Raw genomic sequence first — 7,537 nt, 5'->3', positions numbered from 1 at the left:
CCTTGTTTTTGCTTCCTTCCTGATGTTCCAAAGGTCCTTATCTTATAATTTTCTTTTTGTTTAGATAACTTTCCTTAGCTGTTTCTTTAAAGCAAGTCTGTTAGTGAAAAATTCTCTTAACTTTATTTTATCTGAGAATGTCTTGATTTTTCTTTTATTGCTAAAGAAAACTTTTACTGAATATAAGTTTCTGGGTTGACAATTCTTTTTTTTCTTTTTCAGCAGTTAAAATATTGTGTTACTTCTTTCTGGCCTCCATAATTCTGATGAGAAATCCATTGTCGTGTGAATAGTTTGCTCCCTATAGATCAGGTATAGTTCGCTCTGGCCACTTTTCTTTGTCTTTAGTTTTAAGAAATTTAATTATGATATATCTTGTCATGAATTTCTTTGGTTTATCTTATTTGGTTTATCTTATCTTTACTCAACTTCTTCAATCTGTAGCTGTATTTCTCTTTCCAAATTTGGAGAATTTTCGGTGACTATTTCTTTTAGGACTTTTCAGCCCCATCCTCTTTCTCCCGTTCTCTAGGGCTCTAATTAAGAATGTTATATCTTTTGTTATTGTCCTACATGTCCTTGAGCCTCTGTTTATCTTTTTCAATCTATTTTATCTCTTTTTTCTGATTGGATAATTTCTATTTTTTTATGTTTCAGTCATTGCTGTTTACTTTGTCTCCTCTATTATGCTACTGGTCTCAGCTACTGTGCTTTATTTTGGTAAATTTTGTTAAATTTATTCCTATATACTCATATATTTTTAAAAATAGCTTCTATTTCTTGTTGTTATATGTACATAATTTGTATATGTTGATTTGTTTCCAGTAATACTGCTAAGTTCTTTAATTAATTTGTCATTTATGCGTAGGTTATTTTGAATTTTTTAATGTAAATAATTACATTATCTAGACATAATGAGTGTTCGGTTTCTTCATTTCTAGTTCTTTTATTTTTTTCTCTTTGAGTTCTACACTATCTACATATTCTGTAATTTGTAGGTAAAAGGTACTATTTTGATTGTGTAATGCATTAGTAAATGAAATTATAAGAAATTAAATGAGCATTTTTCCATGGTCACAGAAGTCATGTTGTACCTTTCCAGTGTTTTCCACTATACCACATCACCTCTGTCAACCATGATTATATTACTACAAAATTAAAAAGATATGGAAATGAGCAGATGACATACTGAATTGCAACATCTCATTACCACTACCATCACAACCACCACGATAGGGTAAATTGAAAATGAATTAATGTTATTTCAGTAATTTTATGTTTTGCTTTATTTCTCATTTCAAACTTTCTGAACATAACTGGATTCAGCAAATTTGGAAGCCCCCAAATGAACCAGCTTTATAACACATTGCATTTCATTCCATTTGGACTCTGTTGGTGTTATAGTTTATTTCAGTACAATGTCTTGTTTTTCAGCCAGTTTTAACAGTTCAGAAATATCACTTTTATTAAATCAAATTAAATTAGCACTTTTTTCTGAGAAAATGTCATGACATAGAGAAATGATATTAGTTTTTGGAATTAGAAATCATATAGTTTTTTAAAAAAACCTTTTTAATATTGACATAATTGTAGCTTCACATGCAATTATAACAAACAATACAGAGAGACAAGGAGATCCTTTGTATTCTCTACTCAGTTTTCCCCAATCATAACATCCTGCTCCTTATTGTCTCTTACCTTCAATCGGCTGTGTTAATTGGATACTAATAGCTATATAGTATACACACAGTTTCAAACTATTACAATGTATCCTCTAGGTCTTTTCAACAGTCTAGTTATAAGAACATCTTACCATTCTAAGTGAAGATATCTCATTTTGTGCTTATCCTTTTACTGTTAATTTCATTGTAGTTAAAGAATGTGCCCTGTATGAATTATACAGTTTGGAATTTCATTTTTATTTGAAGGTAATGAAACTGTGTATTCCATCAGGCTGATTATTTGCATTCCAGTTTACAGTGTTCTTATATGTTTTTGTTTATCTGGCAATCACTGAGTAAAATGAATTTAGGTCTCAAGGTGATAATTTGTCAATTTTGCCTTGTTCTTTCTTTAATAGTTTATGTGTATATTTTTATATTAGATATTAACATATGATTGATGCTTACTAAGTATTTGGTTTATGTAAAAATTCAAGATAATTGCATGTTTTTGGCAAAATAGGTCTTTATCAAATTACATATACTTCAAGTCCATTTAATTTTTTTGTGTTAGTTCTATTTTGAATTATTTAAATGTTAATATTTTGCCTCTTTTTTCATCCTTTTCCAGATATCTTTTTACTTACTTTAAGTTTTTACGTGTAATACTTTTTAAGATTTATTACATGTAAGTCGCTGAATTTTAAAATGTAGTCTATCTCAGTAATCTAGAATAGAGGGGAATTGCCTCAGTTGGTAAAGAATATCTACAGAAAACCTACAGATGACATTGTATTTAATTGTGAGAAACTTGAAGCTTTTCCACTAAGATCAGGAACAAGGCAAAGATGCCCCTTTTTGCCAGTGTTTTTCCATATCATCCTGGAGTCTTAGTTAATGCAAAAAGAGAAGGAAGGAAATAAAAGATATATGGATCATTTGTTCCCAGATGATTGTCATGTGTGTGGAAAATCTAAAAGAATTTATAAAAAATTCCTGGAACTAACAAGCAATTATATCAAAGTTTCAGTATTCAAGATTAATTACAAAAATTAGTTGCTTTCCTATATAACAGGAATGAACAAACGGAATTTGAAATTAAAAATATAATACTATTTATGTTAGCATCCAAGGAATGAAATATGTAACTATAAATCTAACAAAATATGTACAAGTTCTGTATAAGGAAAACTACAAAACTCTGATGAAAAGAATTAAAGATGAACTAAATAAATGGAGAGATATCTCATGTTTATGGAGAGAAAGACTCAATATTGATAAGATGTCAGGTCTTTCCAATTTGGCAATCCCTGATAAATTCAAAAAAGTTATTTTATGAATATTGAAAAATTGATTCTAAAGTTTATATAGAGAGGAAAAACACCCAGGATAGTCAACACAATATTGAAGAAGAACAAAGTTAGAGGACTGATACTACATGACTTCAAAACATACTATAAAGCCATAGTAATCAAGACAACGTGAAATTAGTGATAAAATAGGCAAATAGATCAATGAAACAGAAGAGAAAGCCCAGAAATAAATCCACTTAAATATAGTCAACTGATCTTTGACAAAGGAGCAAAGACAATACAGTGGATAAAAGAGTCTTTTAAACAAATGGGGTTGGAACAACTGGGCATCCACATGCAAAAAAAAAAAAAAAATCAAAACAGACTTTTCATCCTTCACAAAAATTAATTTAAAATTGTTCACAGACCTAAATGTAAAATGCAAAACTATAAGACTCCTAGAAAATAATCTAGAAGATCTTGGGTTTGGTGATTACTTTCTAGACATAAAACCAAAGACATGATCCATGAAAGAAAGAATTGATAAGTTTCACTTTATTAAAATTTAAAAAAGTTTCTCTGCAAACGACATTGTAAAAATAACAAAATAGAAAGAAAAGCCCCAGACTGGGGGAAAATATTTGCAAAAGACAAATCTGAGAAAAGACTGTTATCCAAAATATGCAAAGAACTCAAAACTGAATATCAAGAAAACAAACAACCCAGTTAAAAATGAGTCAAAGACCTTAATGAGCACCTCACCTGAGAAGATATATGGAATGGCAAATAGCATATGAAGAAATTCTCCACATTGTGTGTCATCAAGAAAATACAAATTGAAACAATAATGAGATATTACCTATTAGAATGGCAAGAATCCAGAACACGGACAGCACCAAATGCTGAGAGTGTGTGGCGTAATGCTGGTAGTTCATTCACTGCTGGTAGGAATGCAAAATGGTATAGTCACTTTGGAAGACAGTTTGGTGGTCTCCTACAAAACTAAACTTTCTTGTCATACAATCCAGTGAACATATTCCTTAGTATTTACACAAAGAAGTTGAAAACTTATGTCCGCACAAAAATTTGCACATGAATGATTATAGCACCTTTATTTATAATTGCCAAAATTTGAAGGTATCCTTCAGTATATGAATAGATAAACTTCAGTACATCTAGACAATGAAATATTATTATTCACTGCTTAAAAAGCAAGCTATCAAGCCATGAAAAGACATAGAGGAAACTTAAATACATATTACTAAATGAAAGAAGCCAATCTGAAAAGGCTTCATACTGTATGATTCTAACTACATGACATTCTGGAAAAGGTAAAATTGTGGAAACAGTAAAAAGATTAGTGGTTGCCAGTGGCTGGGGAGATGTAGGGATGAATAGGCAAGCACAGAATATTTTTTGGGCAGTGAACCTACTCTGCATGGTACTGAAATGATGGATACATGTCACAAATTTGTATGAACCCATAGAATGTACAGCACCAAGAGTGCACCCCAGTGTAAACTATGGACTCTGGATGATAACAGTGTGTCAGTGTGGGTTCATCAATTGTAACAAATGTACCACTCTGACAGGAGATGTTAATAATGGGGGTGATTGTGTGGCGGTTGGGGAGCAGGGGCTATAGGGGAAATCTTTGTATCTTCCATTAAATTTGAAGTACTGAACAATAGTTTTTCAGTAGATTAACTTTGTTTTCCTGGGCAGAGAATAAAATTACTGATCAACAAAAAGTGCTACTCTTCATTCTTAATATTTATATTTTTCATTTTCATAAATAATGTCACTGGTTTGACCCTTCATAAAACATTACAAAATAGTAGCTATAATAAAATAGTAGAGTTTTTTGTCCTTCACTTTAATAGGAATACTTTCACACTTAATTTTTTGTGTGTATTCATATGTAAGATTGTGGCATAGTGTTTTTGAACTATACTCCTTCTATTTTATCAGGTTAGCTCTGACATCAAATGGTGTTTTAATTCATAAAGTCATCTCTCAGAGGAAACATCTGTTCTTTGAAAGCTTGAAAGAACTCACTTGCAAATCTGAATCCAGTGCCTTATTAAGTAGTTTTTTAGGTAAATTTCCCCATTAAGTTTTTTTAAAAATCTCTTATTAGAGATTTAGGGTATCTATATTTTGCAAATATGGTCCACTTTACCACAATCATCAAATTTTTTTAGTGTGAGCATGGTATTTCTCCAGAGGATGCCAACTGCATTGGGATAAATAAATGCCTCTTCATCGGATCGTAGATAGGATGTCACATCTGTTATCCTCTTCTTGGAGAGGTTGTCCCACTGCAGTTCACTACATGCTGTCATTTGGTGCCAGTAGCTGGAATCAGCAAGAAATAAAGGCAGCAGCATTGCACAAAATACAAAAAGACAGGTAAGACCCCAGCGAAGGGCCAAAATGAGGCCTCATGGCAAAAGGTAGCACTGATAGGCTAGACTGGAAACTGATCAATTATAAAAGAACATTCATGTTGTAATTGTTATATTTATTCTTCTGAGCTCTATTTTCCTTTAATTTCCTCTGGCAGTCCATAATCCTAGTGTTGGGGCACCAAATAAATGCATGTCTTTATGGGCTTTTGCTGTGTATTTTAGAAGCTATAATTTGACAAGCAACTTACTTCTGAGTAACTTTAATTATGACCTCTATTTTATTATGTAATAAAAGAAGTGATTTAATTGTGATTACTATTCTTGTAAGGCCAGCGTTAACGATAAGAGTGAGTAACTTTTGTTTCTATTTCCTGCTCCTTTCTGTTGATGCATATTTTTTTATTACTGACAAGAGAAACCTAACAACCTGGAGCAGAAAGTCCTTCAATAGCTATCACAGGAAGGTTCTGAGCCCTTAAGTGGACATCAGCCTGAGCCTGTAACAGGCTCTTCTCCAGCTGTGGAAAACCTGAAAGTGACTGGATGTTGGATGGAAAAAAAAAAATACAGTGAATCAAGTCCTGAAGGCTGAGATTATTGTGGATGAGAACAAGTGCTAAGGGAATCCATCCCTGCTTATGTGACAACTGTGGGTTGTCTCAGCTCCCAAATCTCATCCTCAAAATCTGAATGCAGCTGGTTAATCAGAAGAGACAAATGTCCATATGCAGGTGCCACACATACACAGCTGCATATGCTACTGAACATTGGGTTAAGGACAGTAAACATGCTTACCATATCCATTTAGTTAACATTTACCTGAACATAAGCCAGGGTTTATTAACTCCTATGCTACTCTATTGACTCCCTTCAAACTTAGACCATCCTATAATAATGGACTGCTAATTTGGCTTCCAATAATGATAGTAAAGCAAGGCATAGGAATTAGAAGCCCAAAATGCAATTTTGAATAATAATAGAAATAAATCCTGTGACAAGAAAGTCCCAGGAGTTAAGACAGGCAAGTGAGGATTCTGATTTTCCTGACTAGGAAATGAATGATTATACGAATGGACATGTCAACAAATTCTTGCCAAATTAATAAATAAAGAAATAAAAGTACAACTTCTCTTCATGCAATTAAGATAAATTTATTTTAGTTTAGCTAACATTCTGATATGATAATTGTAGCTAGAAGATAAATAAAAGAACAGGTAGGGAAATCATTTCAGGGAAGCAGTTATTTTCTTAACTAGCAAAATATTTCTGGTATTTTTGCTGTCTATATCTAAAGCGAATTTAACAAAGATCATGTTTATTAAAAGTCCCTTTGGTTTATCCAGATTACTTTTCAAGATCTAGTACTTTACTACCCTTATTATTTCCTCTTCACCATGTTTTCCCTCATTTTAAATTCTCCATTGAGACTGCTTATCAAGTCGATTATCCCCAAACTCTCACTTTATAAGTTAAAAAAATAGTATATTCAATAACCCCAGAACAAATATAATTTATAAAAAAATAATTTGCAGTGCCAGCTCTTCGAAGGGATTTCTTTTTTTCCTCCTCTGTGTATGTGTCTAATGAGAGCATGTGTAGCGGGAGGGGAATATACCATTTGGGTTCCCAGATTGCTTGCCCTATTTAGCATTATTTTTTTTAAAGTTGCAATTAGTATTAGCCTTAAGAAATGAATGAAAATTGGTGATGAATGAAAAAGTTAATAGATGTTAGTATTGTAATTAGCTAGGGTCTGATCTTGCAGGAGCATTTTATGACTACAGTCTGTGGAGGACATGTATATCTCTGGTCTGTCTGCCTGGAGCTTTGCACCGCAATGTGATGGAAAGCTTTCAGTGGAGAAAGATTGAATTGCCCTCTTCTCGCTGCCACTCCATGATGTTGATGGGGATGCAAGGAAACCATACAAAATCTGAGCCTCATTCAACCTAGCAGACACAGTCAACCTTTTCCCCAGACAAGTGAGAACATAAAACAATAAAAGTTTAAATGAGCTTGGGGGGGGGGCAGGCATAATGTAATAGAGATGATGTTTTTATCACCATAGAAAAAAATGGAAAGGGCTGATAACCAGAATCTATCTAGAACTCAAAAAAATCAAGAAGAAAAAATCAAACAACCCCATCAACAAATGGGCAAGCGAAATGAACAG

Source organism: Propithecus coquereli, unplaced genomic scaffold (assembly GCF_000956105.1).
Source record: "Propithecus coquereli isolate 6110/MARCELLA unplaced genomic scaffold, Pcoq_1.0 Scaffold19, whole genome shotgun sequence".
NCBI lineage: Eukaryota > Metazoa > Chordata > Mammalia > Primates > Indriidae > Propithecus > Propithecus coquereli.
Note: the sequence above shows the minus strand (reverse complement) of the source record.